Source organism: Dasypus novemcinctus (assembly GCF_030445035.2).
Source record: "Dasypus novemcinctus isolate mDasNov1 chromosome 19 unlocalized genomic scaffold, mDasNov1.1.hap2 SUPER_19_unloc_1, whole genome shotgun sequence".
In the NCBI taxonomy this organism is placed as follows: Eukaryota; Metazoa; Chordata; class Mammalia; order Cingulata; family Dasypodidae; genus Dasypus; species Dasypus novemcinctus.
The window spans coordinates 613830-626576 of record NW_026688134.1 but is presented as its reverse complement, the minus strand read 5'-3'; the positions used below and the strand labels follow the sequence as shown (position 1 = coordinate 626576).

Genomic DNA, 12747 nt, shown 5'->3' with positions numbered 1-12747 from the left:
AGTCTGAGAACTAATGTTGTTCTAGGAACTGGTCTTAGTATTTTAAAAATAGACCTTCTTGTGGTGATTCCCAACAGTAATTTTATCTCGTGTTTTTTTAGAACAGATAAACTGGTATGTTATTTAGAGATCTGATGCTCAAATCAGGCACAGCTAGGTTTTTAATCCTGGCTCAGTCTTTATCTAGGTGTTATTCAATGGTTTCAGCCTATGCTCCTCAGGTGTAAAACAGCTATGTTATTAGTCATCTCAGTGTTTAGGGATAAGATTATAAAAGGGAATCATTGTCATTTCAAATAAATTCTGACTAATATCATGTTGCTGTCTTTAGGTGCTACTGACCAGTAGAAAGACCTTGCAGTTGAAGGGGCCACTGGCTTCAAGCAGGAAATAATAGTAAAATGGCAGATCTCATGTGTGAGAAAGATCAGCAGCCAACACTGTGGATGAAGAATAGCAAAGATTCCAAATGCCAAGGAGGTGAAAATGCTGACATGGTCTTTGTTGGGTGGAACATGTCAATGAAGATGCTAAAATTGCCTTTGTTAAGGAGATCTCATATCTGAAATCTGTCATTTCAAAGATTTTGAGCAGAGTTACTCCAGGCTCAGGTCCAAAAAGTAGGAAACACATCATGAGTGACCGTAGCAATCATTCATGGAAGCCTTCACATGAAGCAGCCCCAAGTTCGGAAAAAGTGGCCAATTTGCAGTTTCCTCAACCCGAATCAAGACCAACAGACCATCCTATTGTTATGGAGCATTCATCCAAACCCGGTTGTAATGGGAATCCATTGCCAGTCATGCCTGAAGATATTTTCGATGAACTCTCACCGTGGCCTCAGAATCCACTTGGACCTTCTCTTTCTGTAGGAGTCAAGAAGGAAAGTCCTCATATTTTAAAGCGATGTCCTCTTTCTGATGTAAACAGGGGCAATCTCAAAAGGCCTAAACTCAGTGAAGATACTGAAAAGGAAAGTTTCTTTCCTACATTGAACCCCAGTGAAGACCCAAAGTTGATTTCAACCTCATTTAACCATGATCAAAATGGAGCATTTTCTCCATTGGCGTGTCCAAATGACAAAGCACGTTGTATATAATGAACCCAGCTATAGCAAATAGCTTTGGAGGACCAGCAAAAACAGACATTGGAAGCACAAAAAGTCAGAAGAAGACTTTGAATTCTAAGGAAGGAAATAGGATCATGTTAATAGCTCACTTTTTCTATGGTCAACCTGAAGGAGAAAAGCAGCCAGTAGAGAAGACTTAAATGTGAACTTTAAATATGCCAGTTGTTTTAAAGTTATAAAAAATGTAAACTTTTGAAGCATATGAAAGAGCATTTGGGGCTTGAGAAGAGGAGAAGCAACGGCTGGGAAGTCCACAGCACCTGTCAGCACTGCCATTGGCTGTTTCCCATTCCTTTGCAGCTGCAGTATCACATTGAACATGAACACATAACTCAGAAATCGTCCTCTGTTTGTAAAATCTGTAAATTGTAATTTGAAACAGAGCAGGTTCTCTTACAACACCTGAAGGACATTCATAAGCCTGGCGAGGTGCCCTTTATCTGCCAGGTTTGTAGTTATAGTTCATCACTCTTTGCTGAGATGGAAACCCATTTCTGAGCATGCCATGAAAATTCCAAAAACTTGCTGTGTCCCATTTGTCTGAAAATTTGCAAAACATCAGTATCATATGTGTTGGATTGTTGGTGACATTGGAACGACAGAGTCTTTCAGTGTTCCAAGTGCCGCCTACAGTTTTTAACTTCTAAGGAGAAATTGGAGTACATCACCAAGTATTATCAAGCTTTTATAATGCCAGAACAACTAGAAGGGTTAACTCCTGAAACAAAGGTTATTATTCAAACTTCAGTTCAACATGATCAAGAGATGCAGCATCCATTATTATAAGCATGCCTCACAATTAGTGATCCCAGTTAGTCCCCTGCTAGACCGAAGAGACGATGGTTATGAACAGAAGCCTTTCCAGACACTCTTGCAGCTAGCTTTCTGCAAGAATTATAAATGACTCAAGTGAGGCTGTGCCATCTATGCCTTGGTTTTAGAAGCTCACAATATCACCCATTTATAGGTTTCTGGTTTGAAGAAATGCCCAAAGTCTCCTTCCTCCTCCCCTCTAGACACCTTATCCCTGTGTTAAACCTATTTTACTCCATCCCCATCTCCATAGTTTAATTTTACCTGTATTTTTAAAAGCTTAAATAAAGGAAATCACAAAATCTATACTTGCCTTTATCTTCTTTGACTATTTCCTGTGAGATGTACCCTTTGGATTTGTAGAAGTAATGTATTCCTTTTCATTGCCTGGTATATTTCTATTAAATTAATAAGGCACACTTTTTACATCCATTTTATTTTGATGGGATTTAAGAAAAATATCTATCTCTTTATTAAGGCTGTTAAGAACTTTCTTGTGCATGTTTGCTGGGCATTTGCACTCATTTCTCTTGGATATATATGTCTATGAGAAAAGATGATAAAACTACAGGTAAAATTGTATAGTATTGTTCTCATTTGCTAAAGCTGTTCAAAGCAGATGCCATAAAATCAGTTGTCTTTAATCATGGGAATTTATCAACTTACAAACTTGCAGGTTCGAGACTGAGGAAATGTCTAAATCCAGGCATCATCAGGTGAATATTCTCCCTGAAAGCCGGCTGCCCGTGGTCCTTGAACCCCTGCGATGTAGCACTGTGGATTGTTGCAACTGCTGGTGTCTCCCTTCTCTACCTGCTTCACCCCCGGTGGCCACGAGCGCGGCTGAAGCTGGGTCTGAAAGCCCTCCAGAGCCTGAGTCTGCTCTCCTGGGGAAGTGCTCCAGGCTTGCTCCAGTCCCAGCAGAGGCTCTCTCCCTGTGAGGGTGACCAGGCTTGTGGGCCAGGGGGCCCGGCAGGGTCAAGGGTCCACGTGGGGTGTGGAGTTGGACACTTGGGGCTCAGGCTTTGTGTGGACGCCCATGGGTGGGAGAGCTGGCCCCTGCGGCGCCTGGTGCCTCCCTCAAGAGGGGCTCATTCCAGCCATTTCCCCTCCCATGTTGGCACAGCCGGAGGTGGGGTGGGCTTGGGGGCTTGTGGTGGTGGAGGGGAATCCCAGCTCCCTCTTCTCTGACAGTCAGGAGACAGGCTGGGAGGTGACCCCCAGCCCCACCTCCACCCACTCGACAGGTGTCCAGGGGCTCCTGAAATGTCCACACCCTGCTGGGCTCCCTGTTACCCCAGATAAGCCCCCTCAGTACCAGCCCCCCAGGCCCACCCCTTCCCCCTCGTTGCCCCCCACCTCCCATAGCCCCTCCTGCTCCTTAGCTGTGAGCCCTTGGTCCGCAGCTGGCAGGTGGGGGCACCTGGGCCTCATTGCCCGTGCAGGAGCGGGAGGGGCCAGGATGGACCCCTTGGCCCTGGGGATGCCACGCGGGTCATTTCATCCTGAGTCCCAGGGTGGTTGCAGATCCAGGCCTTGCTGGGGACTGTGAGGGGCAGACTGCACGGCGGGGTGTTCTCTCCTGAGGACTCCCCTCAGACCTGGGGGTCTGGGCAGGCCCCTCGGGGGCTCTGACGGCCCCTCTGCTCACAGCTCTACAGCCTGCTGGAGAGGGCGGACTGGACCACAGCTTCCCTGTCGGGTGAGCACCTCCCAGTGCCTTGGGGGGGCTCCTGGGGTCTCCTGGGGGGTCAGGGGTGGTCACTGTGGCAGGGCCTGCCCCACGCTCCTTGGGGCCCACCTGCCCCTCCCTAGCTCGCCCTGCCTGCAGGCACAGCCTCGTCTTCTTCCAGGGCCACTAAAGCGAAGCCACGAGAGTGGTGGGTGAGTGGGCTGGGGCTTCCTCCTCTGCTCCAGAGCCCCTGCCCCTCCTGCACCCTCCTGCCCCTTCCTGTGCCCTCCTGCCCCTTCCTGTGCCCTCCTGCACCCTCCTGCGCCCTCCTGCCCCCTGCTACCCCCTGCTGCCCCCTGCATCCTTTTGTAGGCCTGCGTGGCACGGCACTCCTTGTGTGCATCAGCACTGTGCATGGGCCAGCTCCACACGGGTCAAGGAGGCCCGGGGTTTGAACCACAGACCTCCCATGTAGCAAACGGACGCCCTCACCACTGGGCCACGTCCGCTGCCTCTTGAAGGCAGTTTCTGTGAGGAACCTGAAGACGTCCACTGCGGAGGCCCTGACCGGCTGAAAGCTGCTGCTCTGCTCCTTGGCCACATCGTCTCCGTGCTGGGCAACCACATGGTGGTGCCGGCCATGCAGCTGGCCAGCAAGATCCCGGACGTGTTGGAGCCACTGTGGCCAGCAGAGCTGCTCAAGGTGAGGGAGGCCCTGGGGGACGCTGCGGGGTCTGGGCGATGCAGGAGCCCCGAGGGGCTCTGGCTCCGGGTGGGCAGGACTGAGCACACGCAGGGCGTAGGCTGGGGTTGCCACTGGCCCGTGCTGCAGCTGGGGAAACAGGCCCCTCGGGGAGGTGGTGGCCCCGCGCCCCTTGCTCGTGGCAGAGCTGTGGGGAGGCCCCGGTGGGGCCCACTTGGGGCTCGAGCAAGCTCCGTGGGCCCCAGGCTGGCAAGGCCCGGCTCCACCACAGAGCTGGCCCCGCTCTGTCCTCAGGCCCTCCCTGCTCACCCACAGCCCCTCTGAGGACGGTGTCCCCAGGCCAAGGGTGGGCAACTTCAGGGCTGGGGCCAGGGAACAGGTGGCCCAGCCCCACGCATGCGCACCCCCCGACCTGAACAAGGTGTGTGGCCTCACCATGGACACCCATGAGGCCTTCCAGAAGCTCCACAACTTCTCGCAGCACCTGCTGCAGGAGCACATCGGGGCCTGCAGCCTCCCCGAGCACAGCTTCATCAGGGCAGGGGCACAGGGAGGGACGTGAGGCAGGCACCCCTGTTCAGGGAACCCCCTTCCAGGCCCGCTGGGTCCTGGGGTCTTAGCCAGGCCCCACACATCCCTGCCTGAGGGGGCGATGGCACCAGGGGCCCAGGCTGCAGGTGTGAGGGGGGAGGCGGGCAGGTGGGGAAGGTCGGGGCTTCAGCTGTGTCCCTCCCCGCAGTGGATGGAGGGCCTGAGCCCTCCCCCCATTCAGCTTCAAGCTCAGAAGGGACCCAGCCCCAGCCTGGCCAGTCTCCTGTGAGGCTGGTCGGAGAGTGAGGCCCAGTCCTGGAGGGGGATGGCCAGCCTCGGGGCCTGCCCAGGGCCTCCACCGCCTCCACGGGCTCCAGTCTCCACGGGCTCCACGGCCAGCACAGGATCTAACAGGCTCCACGGGCTCCAACTTCCCCACTGGGAGGTGCTGGAGCTGCCACACCCTAGAGGTGTGTCCCCACGGGTGTACCCGCTGTTCTCTTTTGACTGTTTCTTGGGCACCGCTGGGAGCTGCCATCCTCACAGGAAGAGAACGTCTGTGGTCAGACCCCAGGACCACAGCTTGCGCTGTCTCCTGGTGGACACTGCAGCTGGGGTTCCAGTGCCGCCCCTTCTAGCAGACGCTGCCTGCTGACCCCCTCTCCAGGTCAGAGCCCTGCCCCCCAGGAAGTGCTCCTGGGCTGGAGGCAGCTGGGGTGTGGACAAGGCCTCAGTACCGCCTCTGCTGGGCACCCACTGCAGGCCCACCCACCCCCATGCCCAGTGTGCGCTGGCCCCGTTCTGACCTCTGCGTGCAGCACCTTCTGGAGCCCAGAGGCCTCACCTGGAGGCAGAGGCCATGCTGCCCTCTCTCCACAGCAGTCCCGTGGTGGCGGGCTCTGCCCAGGGCCTTCAGACGTCCTGGCTGCCTCCACACTGGCCGCTGCCCTGCAGCCAAGATTCATGGGGCATTAGCGGGCCCCAAAGAGCCGCCTTTACCGGGTGCCAGTCCCATCGGCAGCTGTTTCTGGGGACTGCGGGGCAGGCATTGGGTTCCCACCCAAATCTGAGCCCCCTGTGGCCCGGCCCTCTCCACATGGGTGGCGTGACCCCACCCCGCGGCTCTGCTGCTGTGGGCGGCAAGTTTTACACGTTCTGTCCCTGGGGGTTCAGGAGGGGGCAGCAGGGCATGGTGTGGCTGGGAGCGCACCCAGCTGTCACGATGGGGGCTGGCAGGGTCTTCCTACACTGCTGGGGCTCCCAAGGGCGGGAGGGGGCAGCACCCTGGGCAGCAGGTGCTGCTGACGGTTTTGTAGGAAGGTGCTGGCAGGACGTCTCCCCTGGGTTCCTGGTGTTCTGTGGTTTTGGCAGACTGTCACTTCAGCCGCTGCTCTTGAGCAGGAAAAATAATTGTAAATACAAACTGATTGCTCTGCTCTGCCCTGCCCTGCCCTGCACCAGGAGCTGGGGATTGAACCCGGGACCTTGTATGTGGGAAGCCTGCCCTCAGCCACTGGGCCATGGGGCTGCCCCGAGGTGGCTTTGTTTGTTTTGCTTGTTGTTTGTTTTTATTGTTTCAGAAGGCACCAGGAACCAAACCAGGACCTCCTGTGTAAGGCAGGGGCTCACGCACTTGAGACACATCCACTCCCAAACCAAGATTTATTCAACATATACACAGGATGTCACGCCCTGTTGGTGGGTTTCTCTTCCTGTGTCTTCACAGTAAACAGCTGCAGGAACCCTCGCTGCTGTCTGTGGTTGTGCCTCTGCCCCTCTCACCCAGAGCTGTCCCCAGGGCATGGGTTCCCTTTGCCCCACCCCTCCCACCCCAGCATCAGGCAGCTGTGCCTTACTAGCTTCTCGCAGCCTCTCGTGTGGCAGGCGAGGGCATCGTGGGCACCTTGGCCTCACCACCGTGTGAGCCCAGAGGTCCCTGACCAGAGCACGGTGTGCACCCTGGTGTCCTGAATCACTTTGTGTCCCACATCTGGCCCTGGGGACAAATCAGGGACCTCACCCAGACATCTTCTGCTGGCCTCCAGGGAGGACAAAAATGTGGCACCCCCCCAAATAAAGTGCCCCCAGGGGTCGGGTGTTACTCTCAGCATCTCTGTGGGGCTCCAGGTCCACCCCCACATGGGAAGCAGGTGCTGTTCTCCTCGCGCAGTGCCCACATCCACCTCCCCTCCCACTGCCATCACCCAGCACCATGTCCAGAACCCAACAGGTGCTGAGAAGGTTCAGGAGGGAATCCTCCCAGCTTCGCATCCCTCCAAGGCGTTGCCAGTCAGGTCTGGAGATGCAGCGTGGCCAAGAGCTGGTACAGAACCCAGATGACAAGGCCGAGAGCCCACATTCCACCCTGGGGAGGGGGCTGGGTGCCCCAGGAGCTGCCCTGGCAGACGTGCGTGAATGGTGGGCTTGAGCCAGGGTATGGGGCTGGGGCAGGGAGGTGCCTCTAGGTGAAGCGGGTGACAAGAGGGGTGCCTGGGGGTCAGGAAGGAGAAGAGGACCCAGGTACATACACACGTGGCTGAGGGCGGGAGCTGGGGGTCCCCATGCAGCCACCTGGCCAAAGAGCGGAGATCTGGTCCAATGTACCAGCAGTTCCCAGAGAAGATTCCATAAAACGCTGGGTGTTAGCACATGAAGAAAGAGTGCCGTGGCCATAGAATTGTGGGAAACTCTCAGGAAAGCTAGGCAGGTGTTTTCCAGCAGGACTTGTCAGAAAAAATGGGCTCTGTGCAGGACACGCTCAGGGAGTGGGTGACGGGACACACAGGCTGAGAAGGGGAAAGGCCCAGAGCAGGGGTCACCCTGCGTCCTTGAAGCCCCTCCCATCTTACCACTCCAAACTATTCCTGGCCCTCTCCATTCCTTCCGGGTGTCTGAACCCCCACACCCCATTATCCCATCGGGCAGCCATCCCGCATCCTCTCCAACTTCCCCCAAGTGGCCGCTCTCACTCAGTGGCCAAACAAAAGCAAGAACACAGCCCTCTGACTTCCCAAACTCCTTGCCTCTCCGTGAAGGTTCCAGAATGCTCCATGCATGTTTCCACCGGTTCCCTGTCCAGCACGATCTCCCAGTGTCTGCTCCCTGGCGGCACCTCTGCTCCTGCTGAGGCTCCCCTTTGCCGGGCCAGGCAGCCTCACCCTGAAAAGGCCTGGCTGATGGACTGAAGTTGGTGGTCCCTGGCCCAGTCCTGGCCCTGGTAGGGGGGAAGGAACCCAACGTGGCTCCAGCCTGCACTGTCTGCCCCCTTAGGAACTCAGGCTCCTTCTCATGCCCTGTGAACGAAACACGAGGCCCAGCAGGATCACCCAGCAGCAGGTGGGTGGACAGAGAACAGCTCTCACTATGGGGAGCAGGGGCCTAAGTGAGGGTGACTGTAGGTGGCAGCTCAGACTTGCCAGCCCCAACGTCACGTGGCCCAAGGAGTCCTGAGGATTGGAAAATGGTCCCGTCATGCATCAGCTTCCCACCTTGGTCATGTGGTGTGTTTGGGTTGAAGTTCTGCTCCAAAGAAACCAATTTTGGGTGAGATGGTGTTATGGGGTGAACTGCATCCCCCCAGAAGATACATTCGAGCTAACTCCCGGTCCTGGGAAAGGAGCCTTACTTGGAAATTGGGTCTTTGTGGATGTGATTCATTAAACTGAGGCAAACTGGAGGTGAGAGGTCCCTGATCCAACAGGGCTGGTGGCCTCATAGCAAGAGGGAGGTTGGACACAAACAGACACTGAGGAGATGGTCACACGATGACGGGGCAGAGAACCAAGGATTGCTGCCACCACCAAGAAGGCTCCACGCTAAGGATCCCAGACTCCTGCCTATAGAGCTGAGACCACAGATCTCTGCTGTTGTAAGTCCCCAGTTGGTGGCATTTGGATGCCACAGTCCTGGGAGGCTGAGACGGATGGACATCTCAGCTTGTTTGTCCAGCACCTGGACAAAAATTCCTCCATTTGACACTCACTGGCCTGTCCCCTTCCAGCTTCCCCAATGAGATCCATGTGGCCTCAGAGTGGCCAGCTGGGCGTGAGGTGCTGGTGGCTGGGGAGGTGGACAGGGGCATGCCCATCCCTTCTGGACTGACTCGGGTCCCCCACAAAGACCAGCTCCAGTCCTAACCCAGGTCCCATAGGGGTGAACCCACCTGTGAGTAGGATCTTGGAAGATGTTATTGCTTCAATTGAGGCCAAATGGAATTGGGAGTGGCCTTGAACCTGTGTGGCTACAGCCTTAAAGCAGAGGCTCTTGGAAGGAGGCAGATGCTGTGTGATGGCGGCAGGAGCAGTCAGGGGGCTGAAAAGCCACAGGTGGAACCACAGACCCTGGAGAAAGCACCCTTAGGTTTGGCCTTCTGGCCTCGGAAGCAGTGAAAGGCTAGATGCCTCCTGCCTGCTCCCCTGTCCGTCGTGTTTGTTACAGCAGCGCAGGCTGAGCGTCGGGGCCAAGCTCGCCTGGGTGATGGCGAGGGTCTGGTTCCCCACCTGGGTGCAGGCAGGGGTCTCCCCTGAGGTAACCAGCTGGCCCTGGTGCTTCTGGCATCTGCCACCAGGAGGCGCTGTGGGCCTGGGAGCCACCCGGGTGGGGTAGCCTGTAGACCTGGAGCTGCCCCATGGAGTATTGGTGTTGGGTGGCCTGCACCCACTACCTCAGTTTCCCCTCCTGTGCCCATCCCTGAGATGATTCCAGTGTCATGTTAGTGTCATCCATTCCCTAAATATGTGAGGAGGGCTTCGTGTCTCCAGGTGGCAACAGGGATCTTGAGGGACCTAATTCCCACCCCTGGGGAGGGTACATTCCCTGAAGAGCCTGACAATGATGGGGAGCAGGTGTCATCCCCTCCTGGAGAAGAGAGCAGAGCGCAGTGAGGAGAGGGCCACTGCAGACATGTGGGGAAAGTGATGGCACAGGCAGGGGCCAAGCAGTCACAGTCACCAACCTGTCCTGCTTTGCTCTGAGGCCCCAAGGCATGGCATCCAAGCAGAATGGGGCCCACCATTGTCTGGTGACAGGGCTGCCAGGGGTACCAGGTGGCCTTGGAGCTGTTCATCCTGCCTGCAGCTTTTCCAAGGCAGGTTAGAGCCACCACAAGTGGCCCCCAGGCCTTGCCCAGAGCCAATGTCCTGCATTCCATGCCAAGGACATGGAGGGCTCCATGTCCAGAGGTTGGAGCCCCATGTGCCCATGGTGGGGACACCTCCCCACCACACTGTGGTCCCCCTCCCTGGGACTGACTGGACACAGGGCTGGGCCCTCAAGGTCAGCAAGCTGTAGGCCCTAGCCCGAGGCTGAGGGTCAAGTCAAGGCTCCTGTACAAAGTAGATGCTGCACAGTCAAGAGACGACAGAGTGTGACTGAGGAGCTGCCCCAGAGTCAGATCTGTGGTCCCAGCTCCCAAGAAGACCCTGCCTGGAAGCCACTGTGCTTCCTCTTGAACCACCCCCTCCCTCAGAAAGGGGATGTCACCTCTCCAAGACATTCTTCCTGCCATCAGCTAATAGACACCTGAGTTGTGTCCAACTTTAAGCAATTGTGAATAATGTCGCTACGAACACAGGTGTGCAGATGTCTGTTCATGTCACTGCTCTCACTTGTCCTGGGTATATACCCAGTAGGGGCATTTCCAGACCATGTGGCACACTTACATTGAAATTCCTTAGGAATTGCCAAACAGTCCTGAAAAAGATAGGGCCAGCTGACATGGCACTGAATTCTAGAGCCATCTGCCATGACCATAGAATGTATGGGTCTCCGTAGCCCTCAGGAGAACTGGTACCTGGGGTTGTATCTGCTTTGGCTGTTTCTGGAGTTCTGCTGAGGTGTGTGTAAGTGCGACCCCTCTGATGACCTGCTGACTCTTTTATGAAGACACTTAGTCATATAAACTCATTTGTCCTTGCCAGTTCCCCCTTTTATTTTATTCAAGGTCAAAAAGCAGTTTTTAATACTGGCGAAGAACTAGAAAGAGACCTCGAATAAAAGGTCAGCTCAGACCAGTAGAATAGCTCAATCTACATATAATACCAGGAGTTAAAAATGCTTTTTGACCTGAATCAATGGGGGAAATGGAAAGGACAAATGAGTTTATATGGCTATGAGTCTCAAAAAAAGAGCCAGGAGGTTATCAGAGGGGTTGGCCTTATGCACACCTCAGCAGAGTCCCAGGGACAGGTAAAGTAGATACCACCCCGGGTATTGGTTCTTCTGAGGGCTACAGAGGCCCACAGGCTCTATGGTCATGGCAGATGGAGTTCAGTGCCATGTCAGTTGGCCCTGCTTTGTAGTTTGTGTTTCTGTGTGATGGAACGGACTCAGATATGATCTTTGTTCACAAGCCTCTCCTGTTACTTTTACCGGAACTATAGTTGGTGCTGGGGTTTAATATATACCCAGGGGATCTGAATCTCTGGACTGACCATGTGATAGCCAGGCAGGCCCTGAGCCTCAACAGACTTCAGCTCCTACACTCTGGTTTATTGGACTTACCCCACTCAGCTAACATGGAGTTGAAGAAGGTCAACCATGACACCATGGAGCCAAGATGGCCTACAACTGGCAGCAAACTTGGCACAGTGGTTAGGGCGTCCGTCTACCACATGGGAGGTCCGCGGTTCAAACCCCGGGCCTCCTTGACCCGTGTGGAGCTGGCCCATGCGCAGTGCTGATGTGCGCAAGGAATGCTGTGCCACGCAGGGGTGTCCCCCGCATAGGGGAGCCCCATGCACAAGGAGTGCGCCCTGTAAGGAGAGCCGCCCAGTGCGAAAGAAAGTGCAGCCTGCCCAGGAATGGTGCCACAGACACGGAGAGCTGACACAACAAGATGACGCAACAAAAAGAAACACAGATTTACATGCCGCTGACAACAACAGAAGCGGACAAAGAGAAGATGCAGCAAATAGACACAGAGAACAGACAAACGGGATGGGGGGGAAGGGAGAGAAATAAATAAATAAATAAATAAATAAATAAATAAATAAATAAATCTTTAAAAAAAAAAAGTGCCTACAACTGAAGGCAGGATTGCATCCAGCATCCATGTGGAATCTAAGCCCCCTCTTGTTACAGATGTGGAGTGGACACAACCATTCCAAGGTCCACAGGATGGAGGAATAAACCAAACGGGATGGGGGGGGAAGGGAGAGAAATAAATAAATAAATAAATAAATAAATAAATAAATAAATAAATCTTTAAAAAAAAAGAGTGCCTACAACTGAAGGCAGGATTGCATCCAGCATCCATGTGGAATCTAAGCCCCCTCTTGTTACAGATGTGGAGTGGACACAACCATTCCAAGGTCCACAGGATGGAGGAATAGAGTATGGATTAGAGTGGACTTACTGATAATCTATTCATGAACTATTGTGATTAGTAATTGAAGAAAATGTGGCATTGGTGTGGAGAAAGTGGCCATGGTAGCTGCTGGGAATAGGGAATGGGAGAAAGAGATGAGATGTGGAGGTGTTTTCGGGACTTGGAGTTGTCCTGGGTGATGCTGTAGGGACAGTTACTGGACATTGTATGTCCTCCCATCGCCCACTGAGAGTGTGGACTATGATGTGGACCATTGACCATGAGGTGCAGCGGTGCTCTGAGATGTATTCACCAAATGCAATGAATGTCTCATGATGATGGAGGAGACTGTTGTTATGGGGGGAGGCGTGGGAGGAGGCGGGTGGGGGATATTTGGGAACCTCATTTTTTTTAATGTAATACTAAAAAAATAAAGACAAAAAAAAATGAGGTTCCGTACACCGCCCATCCCTCAGTGCCACTCCTCCCACACCAACAACCTCCTCCATCATTGTGGCACAGTCATTGCAAGCCGTGAACACATGGTGGAGCACTACTGCAACATATAGATAATAGTTTACCCTGTAGTTCAC

The 12747-nt window shown here is 54.4% G+C and overlaps 1 pseudogene; it reads left to right on the top strand.

Annotated features, from left to right (window-relative positions):
- The first annotated feature begins 1068 nt into the window (after positions 1-1068).
- On the top strand, positions 1069-8984 carry LOC131277424 (zinc finger protein 280B-like; annotated as a pseudogene).
- Positions 8985-12747: the final 3763 nt, after the last annotated feature.